Source organism: Danio aesculapii, chromosome 6 (assembly GCF_903798145.1).
Source record: "Danio aesculapii chromosome 6, fDanAes4.1, whole genome shotgun sequence".
In the NCBI taxonomy this organism is placed as follows: domain Eukaryota; kingdom Metazoa; phylum Chordata; class Actinopteri; order Cypriniformes; family Danionidae; genus Danio; species Danio aesculapii.
This window is the reverse complement of record NC_079440.1, coordinates 61942545-61962029: the sequence shown is the minus strand read 5'-3', so window position 1 is coordinate 61962029 and position 19485 is coordinate 61942545. Positions and strand designations below refer to the sequence as shown.

The window sequence follows — 19485 nt, the reverse complement described above, 5'->3', positions numbered from 1 at the left end:
TAAAACATATTGTGTTCAATAGAGAACATAAAGTGTTTTTTTAGCCAGACATTTAAAAACAGAATATATTTCAGAGCAGTAATCACAATACACTGAAACTGTGATATATTTATCATAGGTTATCATACCGTCACAATCTTATACCAGCCCATGCATATAACTTTGAATTCTTAGGGTGCAGTCACACTATGTTTCTAACATTATGGTTGGAAGAGGTGTGCCAGAGTGCAGTTTGGTTGGGCTTTAGCATGGGACGCTTGTAGAGTGAGTGCAAAACGCACCTGAGCCCGAAACTGAAGACATTACATCACTTTAAGGGACTGTTTAATCTGGATTTATTAATCCTTCTAACTGTTTAATGAACACGAAATGTGCAAACCCCTCACTGCACGTCAGCAAGCCTCCTAATACCTGCAGCACCAGGACTAATGAGCGTCAACAGTAGGCATGGGACGATAACTGTTTTCAAGGTATACCGCGGTTTGGAAAAGTCAAGGGCTGTTTCTCAATATGCGTTCTTGTGTCCTCGTGAAACGTCATCATCAGCTGCCAAAGTTCAGTTCCAATACTCAAGACTGCAAGAACGGAAGACGAGTGAAAGTTCCCTGATGTGTTCTTGATATTGAGGACGCACCGATGCAGACTTGAGCACCGAACTCACTCTAGAAATCCCAGAAGTCATTGCGACTGGAGGTGGGAAGCGCAGCATTTTATTTAGATTATTAATAAAGTTCAGAGAGATCACTTATTCACCTCAGGAGTTTCCCTAAATGAAACTGTAAAAATAAACATCGCCATGGACATCTTAATAAAGGGATAAACACATTAAATGTGTTTGTTTGCTGAAATTCCTATTCAAATCTGTTTTATTTATATTTATAATGTTTTTATGCACTGTTTATATTTTAAAAAGGGGAAAAACAATAAATCGTTGTATAATTGCTGTAATGTTTAATAATTTTCCATTTAAAAAACGCATGCAGGTCATGTGATCATCAGGATAAATGCAGCATCTTAATTCTCAGAGGACGCGTTCTCTGTTCTCGTGGTCTCCCGAGTTCCTTCTTCTGAGGATTTAATGTTATATATGTTATGTTATAGGGGCAGCACAGTGGCTCAGTGGTTAGCACTGTGGCCTCACAGCAAGAAGGTGGCTGGTTTGAGTCCCAGCTGGCTCAGTTGGTGTTTCTGTGTGGAGTTTGCATGTTCTCCCCGTGTTGGCGTGGGTTTCCTCGGGTGCTCTGGTTTCCTCCAGTCCAAACACATGTGCTATAGGGGAATTGATGAACTGAATTGGCCATAGTGTATGAGTGTGTGAATGAGGTGTATGGGTGTTTCCCAGTGCCGGGTTACAGCTAGAAGGGCATCTGCTGTAAAAAACATATGACAAATCTTGATAAATAAAGGAACTAAGCCGAAGGAAAATTAATGAATAAATAAATGTTGTGTTATATAAATTTACTTATGTTTTCTGTCACACAATGCAACTACAGACTTAAAACTCTAGCTATTTTCAAGAAAAGATGCTAATGGTCCAATCCAATTCAATAATCTATGCTAAGCTAAGCTAAAAGTGCTCCCACCGGACCTGTAGATTGGGAAAAAAATTGAATTACTAACTCGACTCTGTAAAAATGAGCTCGTTTGATAATAGTAGAGTGTTTCCTCTAATAATAATGGTCACTGTAAAGAGTATAAAAGGTCTGGATTGTGCAGCATGTTGTAAATGAGACTCAACTGAGCTCCAGACGGCACCATTTTCAGCCGATTGAGCTAAATGAGAGCGCGCTAATTTGTGTCACAGCTCGATAACAAGATAACAAAAGGCTAAATATTTATTTTCGGGGAACATGTTGACTCAGTGCTCGGACATCTTGCGGCTGTGAGTCACGAGCAATATGTCCAGCAACTCAGTTCTTCACAATCCGTCAGCTGCTCCACGCGTCATTCAAAACTAATTCATCTCATTAATATTCATGAGTGCAGGGACATATTTTAACACATTTTCTGAATCAATTATGGAGGAGGGTCTGAACGAAAACCGTTTACTTGGATAAATGTGTCCTGAAATGAGGGATTGTGATTGTGAAATTGAAATACATGCAATTATATGGGCTTTTATTCTCATTATTAAGCAAATAATGAACTAATAGGTTTGGTCATTTTAATATGTCGTATTAAATGTATTAATTTAATAATTTAAATGCATAAATGTTTACATGGAAATAATTTGACTGAAGTAACTGTGATGCAAATACGTTGCTAATTAAGCACTATAATAAATTGTTAAAAAATAAACTCAAAATGTATTCAATTAATCAAAATAAACAAATAAAATTATGCTAAATAAACGATTAAAACTCAACTAACACACACCCAATGTGTGATTATGTTCCGAATAACCGCCCTGGATCTTAATGATAGAGACTGTACATGAAGGATACAGGATGAGAGAGGAAAATGGTGAAATAACAACGTGTGTATGTGTGTGTGTGTGTGAGCGCTGTGTTATTTATAGACACAGATAGTTTATTGAGGAGAGCGCCATTGTGCGGCTCCATTTCTCTGCTTTTCTTCCCATCTCTGCTGAGGATTCACTCGCTCTTTCTTTCTCTCCTCACTGACACTCTGTTCTGGCACACGGTGTTCAAAAATAACCCGTGTGTGTGTGTGTGTGTGTGTGTGTGTGAAGCTCAGGTGGAAAAACACACACAGAACACACCATATGATGAATATTCACAATAAACTCGCTGTTATTCTGATGCATATAACATAAATAAATAAATAAATAAATAAATAAATAAATAAATAGAGTAAATAAATGAGTAAATAAATGAGTAAATAAATAAATAAATAAATAAATAAACAAAATTCAAGCAACTTTATAAATATTTCAAAGCTCTGCGAGCTTTTTAATTAGCCAAAACGAGCATGTAAATTTGACATTTTCAGAAAACATCAATATAAAAACGTTCATGCATAACGATGTTAAACTAGTAAATGTAGAACATGCACACTGTTAATAATCAGAGGTTATCTATGAATAAAGCTAATATTTAAGTGTGCTGTATGTAAGTTTGTGACTCTTCTTAAGCATAAAAACCCCATCATGTTTGAAGATAATCCAGAAACATGCTAGGTGAATATTCTTGTTTATCTGAAAAACAATGCTGAAGTCAGATATTCTGCTTTGAACATTTGTTTTGGTTCTATTAACCCACCCAATGCCATTTTTCAGCCAGTGCGTTTCAATAGTTTAGTCACAAAGGCTCTCAAAGCATGCATCCATGACCGAAATGTGACCTCTGGTTGACTGTAGCAGACTCCAAAATGAGAAGCAGTTTCAGAGTTTCACATGAAGTTATTAATTAGCAAATCATATAAATATTATGAATGTAAACATTAGGTGAGCAGGTTACATTGTAACCCCGTGTCCTAACAACACGCTTCATGACGAGATACGCAGTGATGAGCAATTTGGGTGTTTGCATCAGAAATATAAATACAGCCATTCAGAAGCACAGAATAGTGCACTCACTGCACTCCAGGAAAGGTTTATAATCTAATTAATACATATTAAACCTCTTTAACATGATTAAATGTAGATGCTGAATCACTGATGTGTGTTGGTTTGCTCTGAGTCTCAGTTCTGAAGTTCAGTTTCAGACGGTTTATTTTATTCTCCAGATCTGAGTTGAACTATCTGCTGCTGCTTTCAGTAGTATGGCAATAAATGTCATGTGAAATGGCGTTCAAACTCACATTATTAGCATTTAACACTGAATAAAGCACATGAGCTGTACCTGAGCTGATCACTGTTCAGCTGTGAGCAATAGAAGCAGTTTCTAAAATAGAAATGTCAGGTGTTGATCAGGACAAAAACTCATTTTAATATCCTCCTAGGACTTGAGTGTCCACATCTGTGGACAGCACATTTGAGCTCTTAAGTGGCTATTTAAAATACTTTGAATGTTTTATATTTTGTTAAAGACATACAGTGTCATCCTGCAACTGTTTGCAGCTAATGAAATGTCCCAAACGCTATTTTTAACTGTAAAAAAAGGTTGTTTTTACTCTCTGAAAATCAAAGCAAGTTGAAAAAAAAATGTCTGTTAAATATGCATAAAAAAAAAGATTCAGGAAAAAGTGTTTTATGCAAATTCAGACCACGAGTCCACATATATGGACATCATTTTTCTCTAAAAGTACATCATATCAAATGATACTTATGCTTTTATTCTGATCAGGTTCTAATAAGTCCAAATTGCAAAGAGAAATAAAAAAAAATGCATGTAAAAAACACTGTGAGCCGTTGCTTTTAGTTAGAAACCAGTTCAAATCAGCCTTTAGGCTCGATATTCAGACACACTCACGTCAACCTGCACTTGCGTGAACATACCAGAGGAGCCAAGTGAAAATGTGTTTTGATTCAGGAGTGCAATACCAAGTTCAACCACTGGGTGTAAAAACTCAGACTGCATCTTTAAGTGTAAACACTAACCATTAAACCTCAAAAGAAATATGAGATCACCAAATGAGAAATGATGTACTTTAAAGAAGCGCTGTGTGTTTTAAAGAGAAGAGACACTGTCAAGTTAAACAACACTGTTTAGTTCAAGAATTGCAATTTTAAAGTGAAATAAATGAATCAATGTTTTTTTTAATACGTAAAAATCAATAATTTTCAAGATTTCTAATTAAATTATCAGTATAATGATTAGAATTTTCTTTAATTGCAGAGCAAAACAACTGTTAATTTATAATGACAGTAATAAAAATAGATATGCTATAAATAATAATATAAAAAGATAAACTTTACAAAGTCAACTTTTTAATAGTTGTTCATTCATAAAACATAACCTGTCCTTTTCCTTTTAAAAATGCTGATCAATTGATATTGAAGTTTTTCATGCAATAAAATGTGTTGATGTACAGTGCTCAGCATAACTGAGTTCAGCCCGTTCTGAAAATGAATATTTTCCTCCATTTCTCAGTGATTATAGGCAATGTATTCTGGTGCATTTAAACAAAACAGATTTATTAAACAGAGATATTACAATAATATTTTACTCAAACATATTCAGAAATTGAAAGATAAATAATACAATTAAATTCAAGCAAAATATTGCAAAAAAAAAATTACAAACTACAAAAATTCAACTAAATTTTTCATTTTTTTGCTTCTCTTGATTTTTCTTCTTTTAAATTTGCAGTTAATGTTTTTCTAGAACATATAAATTTGGCTGTACTAGTGTTTGGGGTGTCATCGCAAGTTATTTTGTTAGATTAGCTCCAGATTTGGTTTCAGTACCGACTAATTTAATGTACATGCACAAATATAATACTGTAGAGCTTCCTATTAAACATGTGAATTTAAGAGAGAGCTTTGTGAGGGACGTACACATATATGCTGAGCACTGTATAATAACTTAACTCATTTTACAAATATGTAATTAAACACACATTTATTTCTCTGTAAAATTATATTGCATGTGTCACAATACAGAAAAATCCCAGTTTTGTTTATAAAAACCTAATAGCTTTTTGCACGAGTTAAATATAGCAGCAACAGTTCATTCAAGCTGTTGAGATTTGCGATAGTGTACAGTTAAAGTCAGAGTTATTTGCTTTTCTTTTTTAAATATTTCCCAAATGATGTTTAACAGAGCAAGGAAATTTTCACACTTATTATTTGGTTTATTTCGGCTAGAATAAAAGCAGTTTTTAATAGTTTAAACACCATTTTAAGGTCAATATTATTAGCCCCTTTAAGCTATATTTGTTTTCAATAGTCTACAGAACAAACCATCGTTATACAATAACTTGCCTAATTACCCTAACCTGCCTAGTTACCCTAATTAACCTAGTTAAGCCTTTAAACGTCACTTTAAGCTGTATAGAAGTGATTTTCAATAAAAAAAGTCTTGCAATTTCAACATATTAATTTATTCATTCATTCATATTCTTTTCGGCTTAGTCCCTTTATTACTCAGGGGTCTCCACAGTGGAATGAACCGCCAAATTATCCAGCATGTTTTACGCAGCGGATGCCCTTCCAGCTGTAACCAATCACTGGGAAACACCCATACACTCATACACTACAGACAATTTAGCTTACCCAATTCCCCTATAGCGCATGTGTTTGGTCTGTGGGGGAAACCGGAGCACCCGGAGGAAACCCACACCAACACAGGAAGAACATGCAAACTCCACACAGAAATGCCAACTGACCCAGCCGGGGCTCTAACCAGCGACCTTGCTGCGAGGCGATCGTGCAACCCACTGCGCCACCGTGACACCCCATTCAGCATGTTAAAAAACTAAATTATTTCTTAGTTCTCTTTTTAAAGCAGATTACCATACCGTTTTGCTTTTAATAGATAGACACACTGCTGCCAAAAGCATTTCAGATGCATTTTCAATAATTTAACAGCCTGTCAATTATTCCTTATGTAAACTCCGCATGCAACCAGACAAAAACAAGCTAAATAAGTCAAAGAAGGTCAAGCACATAAAATATCAGTCAGTTTTCAACTTAAATTTGAATATAATCATTTAAATATAAATCAATTAATCCTCATCTTAACAGTGTAAAACCATATGCTGGTGAGCATTAATGACATAGCTAATACAACCTTATTGTAAAGTGTATTGCATCTAATAACAAGAACAAACAAACAGTGAACACCACATTTATTACAGTAAATACAGTTGTTCATTATTAGTTTGTTAACTCACAGTGCATTAATGTTAATAGTAAATGCTAAACTATGATTAATAAACGCTGCACAAGTATTGCTCATTATTAGTTCATGTTAGTAAACACAATGAAACCTTAAATGTAAAGTGTGAGCCATTAATGTTCTGAGTTTATAATCTTTCCAAGCAGATGAAAAGCAAAGCACACACTGACTACTGAAACATGAAGGTGCACTGAAAATTGGGTTATTGGGTTTAACTATTTTTTTTTTTAAGGTTACTGGTTGCAAATAATTTCTATGGGCTGAATTTCAGCAAACAAATGAAATGTAGTAATGCTCAGCTTCATTAGTGTGTTTAAATTCAGCCCATATACATTATTTGTTACCAGCTACCTTAAAGGAAATGAAGTAAATCCACTGAATGATTCTTTATCAGTGTGTAAAAGTGGTCATCCTCCGCTCTGATCATCAATGACGCCTCGCTGCTGTTGCGAATCGCCCCCGGTGTGGGTGACGAAAACGCAAGGACAGAGGAAGGGAATTCCTCATTACCTCAGCAAACACGCCATCGTCTTCATCGACCTGCATGTGAGTGGGCAGACAGAGAGCGCTCGCAATACTGCACACACACACACACACACACACACCCACGACCGACTGACCCACAGCCAAGCCTGTCGCTCATCCGTCTGACACACACACACACACACTGAAAAACGCAGCTCCGCATCCCAGCGTTATTGCACTGAAACAATGCTGCATGCAGGAGAACACCGTGCTCTCATTCACCTCCAGCTGACGTCAGCACACGTCCACAAAAGCCACAGAAACCTGCAGCTTACATGCTACTTCTCAATGAACACACACACACACACACACACACACACACACACACACACACACAGATTCACATGCATTTTTAAACACAAACTTCAGCGCATCTCTAAACTCTCTGACCCATTTTCCTCTCATCTCAAAGGGACTACATTTCCCACAATGCACCTGAGGGTTTAGTCATAAGTAGAACATCTCAGACTGTGATGTTAAGATCCTCGATAGATGAAAGACGCATAAAGAGATCTTCAATAGGAGTTTTCACATGCACGCATGCTTATGCCTTTGCACCACACACACACACACACACAGAGAGCTTACTGTATCTGCTGATTTATCACTGATCTCTTCTTCGCATCATTAGGTGTTTGCAGCTCTGAGGCAGCGGCGAATGCATTTCAGTGCACGCTAACAGAGAACAGACAGATCTCCACCTCTCTGCTTACTTTCCTCCCTCACTTCGCTTCTGACGCCCCCCTGCTTTTTCTGAATGAAGCACAGCCTCTCTCTCTCTCTCTCTCTCTCTCTCTCTCTCTCTCTCTCTCTCTCTGAGATGGAGCATGCGCTCAGTTCCTCATCCTCTCTCCAGTCTCCTTCACTCATTCACTCTCAGACAGTGTAAAGGCACTAATGAGAAACACTCATCAGGAAGATGCACATATTTCACAAACAGGCAGGAATCATACACTGAAGTAAAATAGTCTGAAATATTGCTGCTCACATTTTATACGTGCTGAATTTAAACAAACTAATTACATTTAGTAATGCTCAACTTAATGTTTGTTTAAATTCAGCCCAAATAAATAGTGTACAGAAACTTAACTTTAAAAGTCAAGAGATCAGATGCAAAAGCCGCTAATCACCACTTCCACCATAAATGAGCTAATGACACTGAGGGAATGCTTTAGGCATGTAGTACATGTTCAACAAGTATTTCTGCTTCAAATCACCTGAAACACATTCATATCAGCTGCGCGCTCGCACAGACACACACACACACACACACACACACACACACACACACACACACACACACACACACACACACACACACACACACACACACACACACACTGCTCACTCTACAGGTTGAGATTGTGAACACATGAGAATATTTTCATTATTAAAAATGCACACAGGCTAGAACAGTGGTCGGGAGCCCATGGCTCGCGAGCTACAAGTGGCTCTTTGACCAAAATACGTGGCTCTCCTGCTGTCTCCCTTAAATAAGATTTTTCAGTTAAAAAAATGAGAACCGTCAGATACTTGGAAATAGGCATGTGCCGGTCTCACATTTTCATGCTGCGATTAATTGATTGAGCTTTTATCACGGTATACGGTATTATCACGATATTGTAATTTTACTAGAGAAACAGGTAAAAAAACACAAAAAACTTCAGTTTCGTCAACTTAGTAACTTTAATAACTTTTTAATTAACTAAAAGTACTTCAAACATTTAAATTCAAATAAATATAAATAAAACAATACACAATATAAAAGTAAACTCGAGCAATTATATCAAAGTGAATGTGCAAAGGGAAACCGTCTTCGATCAGCAATCCCTCTGCATTTTTTTTGGAACCCAAAATATTTCCAAACCTCTGACTTTACACTTTTTGATGGGGGATATATTGTCGGCAGCGTTCCTTCTTCCGCCATGCTTCTTCTTCGTGTGAGGATTAGAGAGCGGTGGCAGCAGCGGCGCGCACTGTGTGCACACAGTGCTTCTACATGCGGGGATTGTTTACATCAGAATGGGCATCAGTTCTGCGCAGCATATACGCAGTGTTTCTTCAAGCGGTTGATGGAAAATAAGCTAAGGCGCGTTCTAAGACTATAAATTCGGATCTATTATTTTTCACGGTATTTTGAAGTGCCCGCAATAACAATATCGTGCATATTCATTACCGTGATTTATCGCATTACCGAATACCGGCACAAGCCTACTTGGAAATCAGTTTCCTATTGAAAATACAGTTACAGTTCCCTCGTTATTGTCATTTTTTGGAGGAAAAAGAATAGAAACTCGACGTTTCGAACAATGCATGTGTGCGGCGCTGTGAATAAACGTACGTTTCTATGGTAACCGCACGCGCACATAAACTCAAACAACATTCATGAGTGGTGATGATGGCGAAAAGAAAATAATCCTGAGGAACATCGAAAGTTTCAAAATAAGAGGACAGAAACATTTACTTTTACTGAAAGCTCTGGTGCTCCGCTCTGTCTGATTTGAACAAAACGCATTTCCTCTTGTTAAAAAAATCAAATGTTAGGAGACATTTTGAAACCCACCATGCAGCTTTTGCGGCAAAGTACCAGCTGAGTGAAAGCTGAAAGAAGGCGTGTGAGGAGCTCCAGCATAAAGTGCAAACCGGACACAAACAGGAGGCAGGACAGGAGTTTGGACAGGGGCATCTTGGAGTTTGAATGAGAGAGAGATATACATACATACATATTAGGGCTGCACGATACATCGTTTCAGCATCGAAATCGCAATGTGCGCATCCGCAATAGTCACGTCACAGGAGATGCGATGCAAAGCAAAAAAATATATATATACATATATATTATGGGTGGAGCCGAACCCGAATACGGTATTCGGATAAGCACGAATAGCATGTTTTTACGAATACTTATTTCGAAAAAATACTTGCATAATTAATTGTATTCGGGAACAAGAAAAACATTATATCAAAAAGCTGTGTTTCCTCATGAGACCGCAGTGCATGCCCGCGTGAGTGAGTGAGTGAGTGAGTGAGTGAGTGAGTGAGTGAGTGAGTGAGTGAGTGAGTGAGTGAGTGAGTGAGTGAGTGAGTGAGTGAGTGAGTGAGTGAGTGAGTGAGTGAGTGAGTGAGACCTTCAGGAGTCGGGGGGTGGGGTGGGGCCGGGGTAAAAGGTGCCTGACGCAGGCTGCTGCTCCACACTGCAACAGAGAAGGCTTGGCAGAGCGAAAAATACTTTACTGCATTACTATTTTTGTTAAATAAATGTTTGTATCTGAACTGGGTTCCAGAGGCAAACTTGTAGCGTACTTGAAGCGGAGTTTGATTGGTATATTATTCCATTATGCTGCATTATTGACGTCTGCAATCGTTATAGACGTCTGCAAAAGTTAGCTCTGTTAGCGCGGTAATTAAGACAATAGACTGTTGACAGAGTAACGTTAACGTTCAGTTATAAAGGTTAAAACGATGCTTGTGTAGTTGTGTCCAGTTGTATGCACTTATAGGAGTTTTATGGTACGTTTAAATTACTGTCATTTGCAGACAGCAAGATATATGCTAAGCTAGTTAACCTTAGCATAGCTTCCCGTCACTTATCAACCAAATTTATTTCTTATAGAGTTATTGAAGTTGTTAATCTTTATTTGTTAGGTTGTTACTTTGGCAATGTTGCAAATTTTTGTTTATATTATATATATATATATATATATACCTAACTGCCATATTATTTTATTTATTGTAAAGTTAATTGTTGGTAATAATTAGAACAAGTTTATCTTATCCACAATGTATTTGTTTTATAAGATGTTTATTTTTTTTAAACCGCTCAGGGGGTTAGTGTTTAGCTGTTTTTATATTTTTACACTTTTGTGACAACATATTTCCTTCTGTTTTGTAATTGTTGTAATAAAAAAGTTTGTAATTGTTGAATAAAAAGTTAAACTACTTATTTTGTCACTCGTGTTAATTCCTAAATGTGATAATAAAGTGTCATCTTTGCATTCACCAAATGAGCTCACCTTTATCACAGTAAAAACAACATTTAGTTTTTATGAATTTTTTATATTGTATGAAAACGCTTAAAAAAAATTACCCAAATTATTATAGAATTATTGACTATTTAATTTGAGCAGTTTAAAACTCCCGATTCTGAATTTCTAAATATCGCAATATATATCGCAGGGAAAAAAAAATATCACAATGTCAATTTTTTCCAATATCATGCAGCCCTAATACATACATACATATTTATATTTATATATACATATATATATTTATATATATATATATATATATATATATATATATATATATATATATATATATATATATATATATATACACATATATATATATATACATACATATATATATATATATACATATATATACACATATATATATATATATACATACATATATATATACACACATATATACATATACACATATACACATATACACATATATATATATATATATATATATATATATATATATATATATATATATATATATATATATATATATATATATATATATATATACATATATATATATATATACACATATATATATATATATATATACACATATATATATATATACACATATATATATATATATATATATACACATATATATATATATACACATATATATATATATATATATATATATACATATATACACATATATATATATATATATATATATATATACATATATACACATATATATATATATATATATATATATATATATATATATATATATATATATATATATATATACATATATATACATATACATATATATATACATATACATATATATATATATATATATATATATATATATATATATATATATATATATATATATTCATTCATTTTCTTTTCGGCATAATCCCATTATTAATCCGGGGTCACCACAGCGGAATGAACCGCCAACTTATCCAGCTTGATTTTACGCAGCGGATGCCCTTCCAGCTGCAACATATCTCTGGGAAACATCCACACACACATTCACACACACACTACGGACAATTTAGCCTACCCAATTCACCTGTACTACATGTCTTTGGACTGTGAGGGAAACCGGAGCACCCGGAGGAAACCCACGCGAACGCATGGAGAACATGCAAACTCCACACAGAAATGCCAACTGAGCCGAGGCTCGAACCAGCGACCTTCTTGCTGTGAGTCGACAGCACTACCTTATATCTATCTATCTATATGTCACGTGGCTCTAAGAAAATGCATTTGCCAAAAAAATCTGAAATTGCTCTTTGCTGAGAAAAGGTTCCCTAGGCTTGAAGGTTGCACTATCATCCACCCTTCACTTTTAAAATGCTGTAATAGTTCACTTGTAAGTAACTTAGGATAAAAGCATCTGTTAAACAAATAAATGTGCATGATTTTGTTAATTTATGTTCATTTTAGTTACAGTTTAAACCCTTTTGTTCAGTTTTGAGCATTTAAAAAAGGTCTAACACTTTAATTAGTTATACTTTAGTGCTTTAGTGTATTTTATATCAAGCTGTTTAATTTAAATCTTAGGTTTAGTTTACAATTATTAAAAATAAAAATGCATTACATGCTAAATGTAGTTGCATCATGTCAACTCAATGCACATCCATGCAAAAGTGAAACTGGCCACATGTTAATATCTACAGCCCTCAAATGAACACAAGTGGCTTACTGATGCACACTATTGAAGGAAACTCTATCACACCCTTGAGTGCTGAGGTTTATCACGGTCCAGAAACACGTGTTAACTTGCACAATAGGAGCACACATGTGGAAAGCATTGGTTTGTGCACTTGAATTCTGGCCTAAAACTTCAGCATACAAAAGAAGGACGTAAGAGAAACATGCTGACATGAAGATAAAGACTTGCACTAGTAAAAACAAGGCTACAAACACAATGGAAAATCCAGCTTTTTCTTCATTTTGCAAAAACAAATAAATAAAAATAATAACACATATAAGGAATATTGTCCATCCATCTGGTTGGCATCACATAATAAAGTCGACAGGTTTATCAGTACAATACTGAAGGGTTTATTCTGCAATAATAATGTGCATCACTGTATTGCCAATAGGGATGCTCAAAACAACCCATTAACCGTTAACTGAAAGGGTGTGCTTGATTAATGGTATCAGTTAAACGATTAAAAAATATATTATTATAAAGTTAGGCTGCATTAGGGGCCGATCACAGCGAACGCGCTTATTGTATTGAGAGAAGCATTTCTTGAAGGGTTTACTAACAGCTGCAAGTGTTTTGCGTGCTGCTTATGCGCCCTGCACGCATCGAGTTTTGCTGTTGTGCGCACTCTGAGTTACGTCAGTCGTGTCTTTTTCATTGTTCAATCAAATGAAAGCAGAGATGGGGTTTCTGTGGAGGTGCCTGCAGTGTTTGTGTTGTCAAGACTGGAGAACTTTTAATGACGGAGGAGAGACTTGTGGTCGCTGTTTCAAGTTTTCCAGGGCTGTATGACTTTACAAATCTTGAATATCACAATGTTATTAAATATTACAATTATAACAACATGGACAGCAACACTCGCGCACAATAGACCAGCTGATTCAGTCATTTCCTAGTGACATAAAAGGCGCACTGAGCACTGAGCCTCAAAAGGCAGTGTGGTGCGCCTCGTGTTTTTGGAATGGAAAAGCACGATCGGTGTGATCGGCCCCTAAATGAGCAACAAATACTTGTTAACTCACGGGACGGTGACACATGCAAATACACGTGCCTACAGACGTATTGTGTCAAAGAAACAACATGAAAAGGAGGATATTTCTGGTCACAGATTGACAGACAAGTTGACACAAACCAGCGCTGATGCTGATCGTCTCTGTGTGCATGGAGCTGCATTAACTCAACAAACAGACTATAGATGATTTAATGTACAACCAACAAACCAACCTTTTTCCATTTGGAAAATTACAGTTATTAATAGTCCTTATATAAGATCAATTTTTAAAATAGCCCATATAGCCTTATCTACAAATCAAACAAATCCAAAGATTTTCTTGGTTTCTGCATACTGATAACTCTGCACCAAACTGAGGCTTTCATTTTAAAGTTAAAATAAAACATGTATGCAAATTAATGCAATATATGTAAACAACACAATTGTTATATGCTATAGTAGCCTAAACTTTACAAAAAGTCAACATATTACAGCCTTAAGGTTTATTGTCGGAGGAAATAAGTCATGACATACTCTTTAAACTAATGACTTCTATTAAAAATGTTGAAAGGGGTTTGTGATAATACAATAACAGCAGAGCATTAATTAATTGCATATTCTCCATGGAGCGATTGATTTGAGGTAGCCTGATATTTTTATTTGACGGAAGAAACAAAAACATGATTGGAATAAACAGACTATGGCGGTTCTTAAAGAATTCAGTCAGTGTTTTCGTTTTGTAATCTAAATTTGTCATTTAAATGAAAAAATATCTATGGCAGGCCTACTTATTGTATTCTTAATATTTAGTTTATTATTTTTGTGCTGTTGGAAACACTGCAGGTGCGTGAAGATGTTCTGTTATGCTGCTGTTCGCATGTTTAAATAAATCAGTATTTTAAAATGCAATATTTTAAGTGTCACACAAAATAGACACCTCTATTTTTTTATTAAATAATATTTTTATTTTAATCCGTTAACGGTAATAACGGCAGTTGTCAGAAGGTAAAATTAACCGTAATGAGCATCCCTAATTGACAACTCACCATAAAACTAAACTTTTTTTTCTTTAAGTTGTAAAACTAGACACAAAACAATGATCAGAGCTGTAATAATTTACAATCTCTAATTAAAATGCAAATCTGACAGAAACACCTGCATGTAGCCTACACTGACATACTTATTCAGTCGTGAGATGACAGCAAACAATCAATAACAGTGGATATAGAAACATAATATAGATATGAATGTATCTGTTAACAGTTAAGTTCATTGGTAGCATCGGGATGTGCCTGTGTTATAAGTTTAATCAGGTGTTAACTGGGATAAATCACACGGCTGTCTGGAATATTCTTAGAATAACTACAACTGCTGAATAACACAACGGTGACGCAGTGGCGCAGTAGGTAGTGCTGTCGCCTCACAGCAAGAAGGTCGCTGGTTCGAGCCTCGGCTGGGTCAGTTGGCGTTTCTGTGTGGAGTTTGCATGTTCTCCTCATGTTCACGTGGGTTTCCTCCGGGTGCTCCGGTTTCCCCCACAGTCCAAACACATGCGGTACAGGTGAATTGGGTAGGCTAAATTGTCCGTAGTATATGTGTTTGTGAATACGTGTGTATGTGTTTCCCAGTGATGGGTTGCAGCTGGAAGGGCATCCGTTGCATAAAGCAAATGCTGGATAAGTTGGCGGTTCATTCCACTGTGGCGACCCCAGATTAATAAAGGGACTAAGCCGAAAAGAAAATGGATGAATGAATGAATAACACAAAATCTTAAAAATCACCATGACTGTCAGTGAATACATTCACATTCATATACTTACACCTATATTCATATCCCTATTATATCTGTTTGTCTGGCATTTTGACAGTATGGCGGGGTCTTGTGAATGAATAATATGTAGGTTAGTGCATGCTTCATTCAACTAGTTTTGTTTCTGTCAGCTTTGGGTTTTTCGATTGTTTGGCATCATCTAGGTGTCTGAATAATGCACAGGTTAGCGTATACTCTATCAGCTGTATAGTTTCTGTCAGCTTTAATTTTAATTAAAGAATAAAATAAATATTATTGCTCAGAACAAACATAATCACCTAACTTTAATGTTTTGTGCAAGTAGCTGTGTAATAAGCCGGATTAAGTACATACAGCATGGTTGTTTTCGCAGAATAAACCCTTCAGTCTTATACTACAGTACTCGGCTTCCAATATACCTGTATTTATGATAAGCCTTCTGGATAAACTTTGTCTTTAATATAACATACCATGGAATGTCATGATCAACCAATCAGAATCAAGTATTTCAGATAGCCGTGTAATAAATTATGATAAAGCTCGGATCTGGTGTGAAATCGGTCAATCAAAGCAAAAACAGCAGAAAATGAGCATCATAGTAAGCGTGCTGTCAGAGAATCCTGCTCAGCGTAGCTCTTCATTTCAGATCAATAGAAACTAGAGATGTGCGAGTGTGTTTGTGCTGTCCATCTCTGTTGACTGGACTATCCATCTCCAGAGATGGGACAGATATTACTGTTGGAAACAATTTTGTGGTCATGTGTCACCCTGAAGATTTTTTTCCCCTGAAAATTCTCTTTTTCTGTACAAAGGTTGACAGTAAACATATACCACCTGACAAAAGTCTTATCCAAGTTTTAGGAACATAAATAATAACTGGACTTCTAGTTGATGATTGTGTATCAGAAGTGTCTTATATGAAAGGTAAAGGCCTCTAGATGAGGCTTATTTGAGCACAATATAATCTGATCATGTCTTGATGTTGACTGATTTGATTAGGACAGTAAGGTCTGACTCTGCTTAGACTAAAGTCTGCTCACTGAACCTTCAATAATGTCCAGTATAGAATATGTGCTCATGCTGCAGTGGAAACAGAATGAATATTGTGTCTGACTCCATCATGAGCTTGGAGGACTGCATCCATACATCTCTGACATGACTCAAATCACTGATTAATAAAGTCATCTGGAATGGTGAAGAAAGCCTTCTTGCAGGACTCCCAGAGTTCATCAAGAGTCTTTGTGTTCATCTTCAACGCCTCCTCCTTCATCTTACCCCAGACGTGCTCAATAATGTTCATGTCTGGTGACTGGGCTGGCCAATCCTGGAGCAGCTTGACCTTCTCTGCTTTCAGGAGGTTTGATGTGGAGGCTGAAGTATGAGAAGGAGCGCTATCCTGCTGGAGAATCTGCCCTCTCCTGTGGTTTGTAATGTAATGGGCTGCACAAATGTCTTGTTCCCTTAGGCTGTTGATGTTGATCATCCACTCTGCAGATCTCTCGCACACCCCCATACTGAATATAACACCAAACCATGATTTCTCCTTCACCAAACTTGACTGATTTCTGTGAGAATCTTGACTCCAAAAATTCCTTGACTAAAAAAAGCTTTTATATTGTCATGTAGGGCTGTGCGATTAATTGAAATCGAATCAAAATCACGATCTGAGCTAATCGCAAATCAAAATAAATGTCAAGTGTCAAATAAATCGCAACTAGATATTTTCCCCAAATCACACAACCTTATTGTCATGTAGCACAAGTATCTATGCATGATTAACGAGAGAGAGCGCAATATCCACCATGTAACCAATATAAACTAATATAAAACTGTTGCATACATCACATGCATAAATCTCGCCATGGACATGACATTAAGATGCCTACTGGTTCAAAAAGGCCTAGATTAAAAGAAGATGGCTAAATGAGAACTTTTCTGTCATAAAACATAGCAAAAACAACTTGTCAAAAAAGAATTTTAAAAAATTTGGCCCTGCGAACAGATTAAATACAGGAATGGAGAAAAGATCTCTGATTTATTATCAGCTGTCAGTCAGCGGCCGCTCTTTTTTTTTTTCCATGGTCATTGCTCCTTTGCCGTGTGCAGTGTAAATGCAGACAATCGGTACAAGTCACATTTAAAAGATGTAAGCGGGTCAAAACAATTTTATTATTATTATTATTTTTTTAATTAAACAAAAAAAATTCGGATACAGTCACAAAATCAGAACTGACCATCAAGATCTGCAGTGTAAATGCAGCCAAAGAGTGCTAGACATGACTTATGCAAATCTCATGATAACCCTTTACACTTCTGTAATAAGCTGCATCTGAAAACATTGCAAACAGCATAGTGCAGAGCTTCTCAAAGATCCAAAACTGCTCTCTTTGATTAGTAATGAGATGAGTGGAAATGTCAAACAACACCATGAAACAAACGTTTAACAGTGACATTTCTCTCATTAAACTGCTATGTATTTTGCAGCATCTGATCTAATCTCTGTATTTTTGTCATAAAGTTGCTGACACTTAAGTTTTAAAGTTGTTTTATATAAATTAACTAATGGAACTTCATTGTAAAGCGTGACCTAATAGGAGCCAATAGTGAAAACTAGTGTCAGTTCAAATGGAAAACTAGATTTTGGACGAAAAACACAAGAATAGTCTAGTGCAGTGTTTCCCAACCCTGTTCCTGGAGGCACACCAACAGTTCATGTTTTGGATGTCTCCCTCATCTGACCCATTAACTTCAGGTTTTGGAGTCTCTTCTAATGCAGAGTTTCCCAACCCTGTTCCTGAAGGCACGCCAACAGTACACATTTTCATCCTCTCCCTAATCAAACGCACCTGAAACAACTCATCAGAACATTAGAAGAGACTCCAACACCTGAAGTTAATGGGTCAGATGAGGGAGACATCCAAAACATGAACTGTTGGTGTGCCTCCAGGAACAGAGTTGGGAAACACTGGTCTAGTGTTTGACAGCATGTACTTTTGCACATGCAGCACCAGTCCATCCACAGTCACGTCTGATTCTCCATCCCATCTCAAAGCACAAAAACTGACGGCTCTCCTCCTCTACAAGAGCTCGGAGATTCAGAGCGTTTCCCTGCCATCCAGCAAAATATTAATAATTCACAAGCAGAAATCCACAGGGAAGGAGGGAGGGGTGGTCGTGCCGAAAGCACAGAAGGAAAGAGCTGAGGAAACACAAAATGAGGACAGGAACGACAGAGCAACAGACGAGAAGAAAGAGCGGGAATTAGAGGAAGAAAGGTGTGAGATGAGGAAGGAGAATCTAACAGCATCATGGATCTGGGAGGCAGAGATGAGCGGGAGCGAGAGCGGGAGGCGCAGCACATGCTCGATGCTCCAGCAGGAGGCTAAAAATAGCTCTTCAAATCTCTCAAGAAGAAAAAAAAGAAAAGAAAAACACAGCATACTGCCTGCGCTGCTGCAAAGCCAACACAAGACAGAGCAAAAACCACACACACACATTATAGCACCTCAATCCTGATCTGACATCAGCAGAACACCATGTTCAGGTCCACAAACCATCCCCATACGACTCCTTATCAATATTACAGCAGCGCTTCCAGCTAAAAATGAGCGAACACACGCCATCTCATATGTGGGAGGACTGCGCAAAACATATCCGCAAACACACTTTTACTTCAACCCGCATTACCATCCTGCACACGCGATTAAAGCACAACTTTACACACATTTAAA

At 36.6% G+C, this 19485-nt stretch overlaps 1 protein-coding gene across 6 annotated transcripts in view; it reads right to left on the bottom strand.

The window, feature by feature from the left end:
- The window catches only part of LOC130231207 (R3H domain-containing protein 2), a 144350-nt gene that overhangs the window by 108290 nt on the left and 16575 nt on the right, over nt 1-19485 (bottom strand). The gene's annotated exons all lie outside the window — the stretch shown is intronic.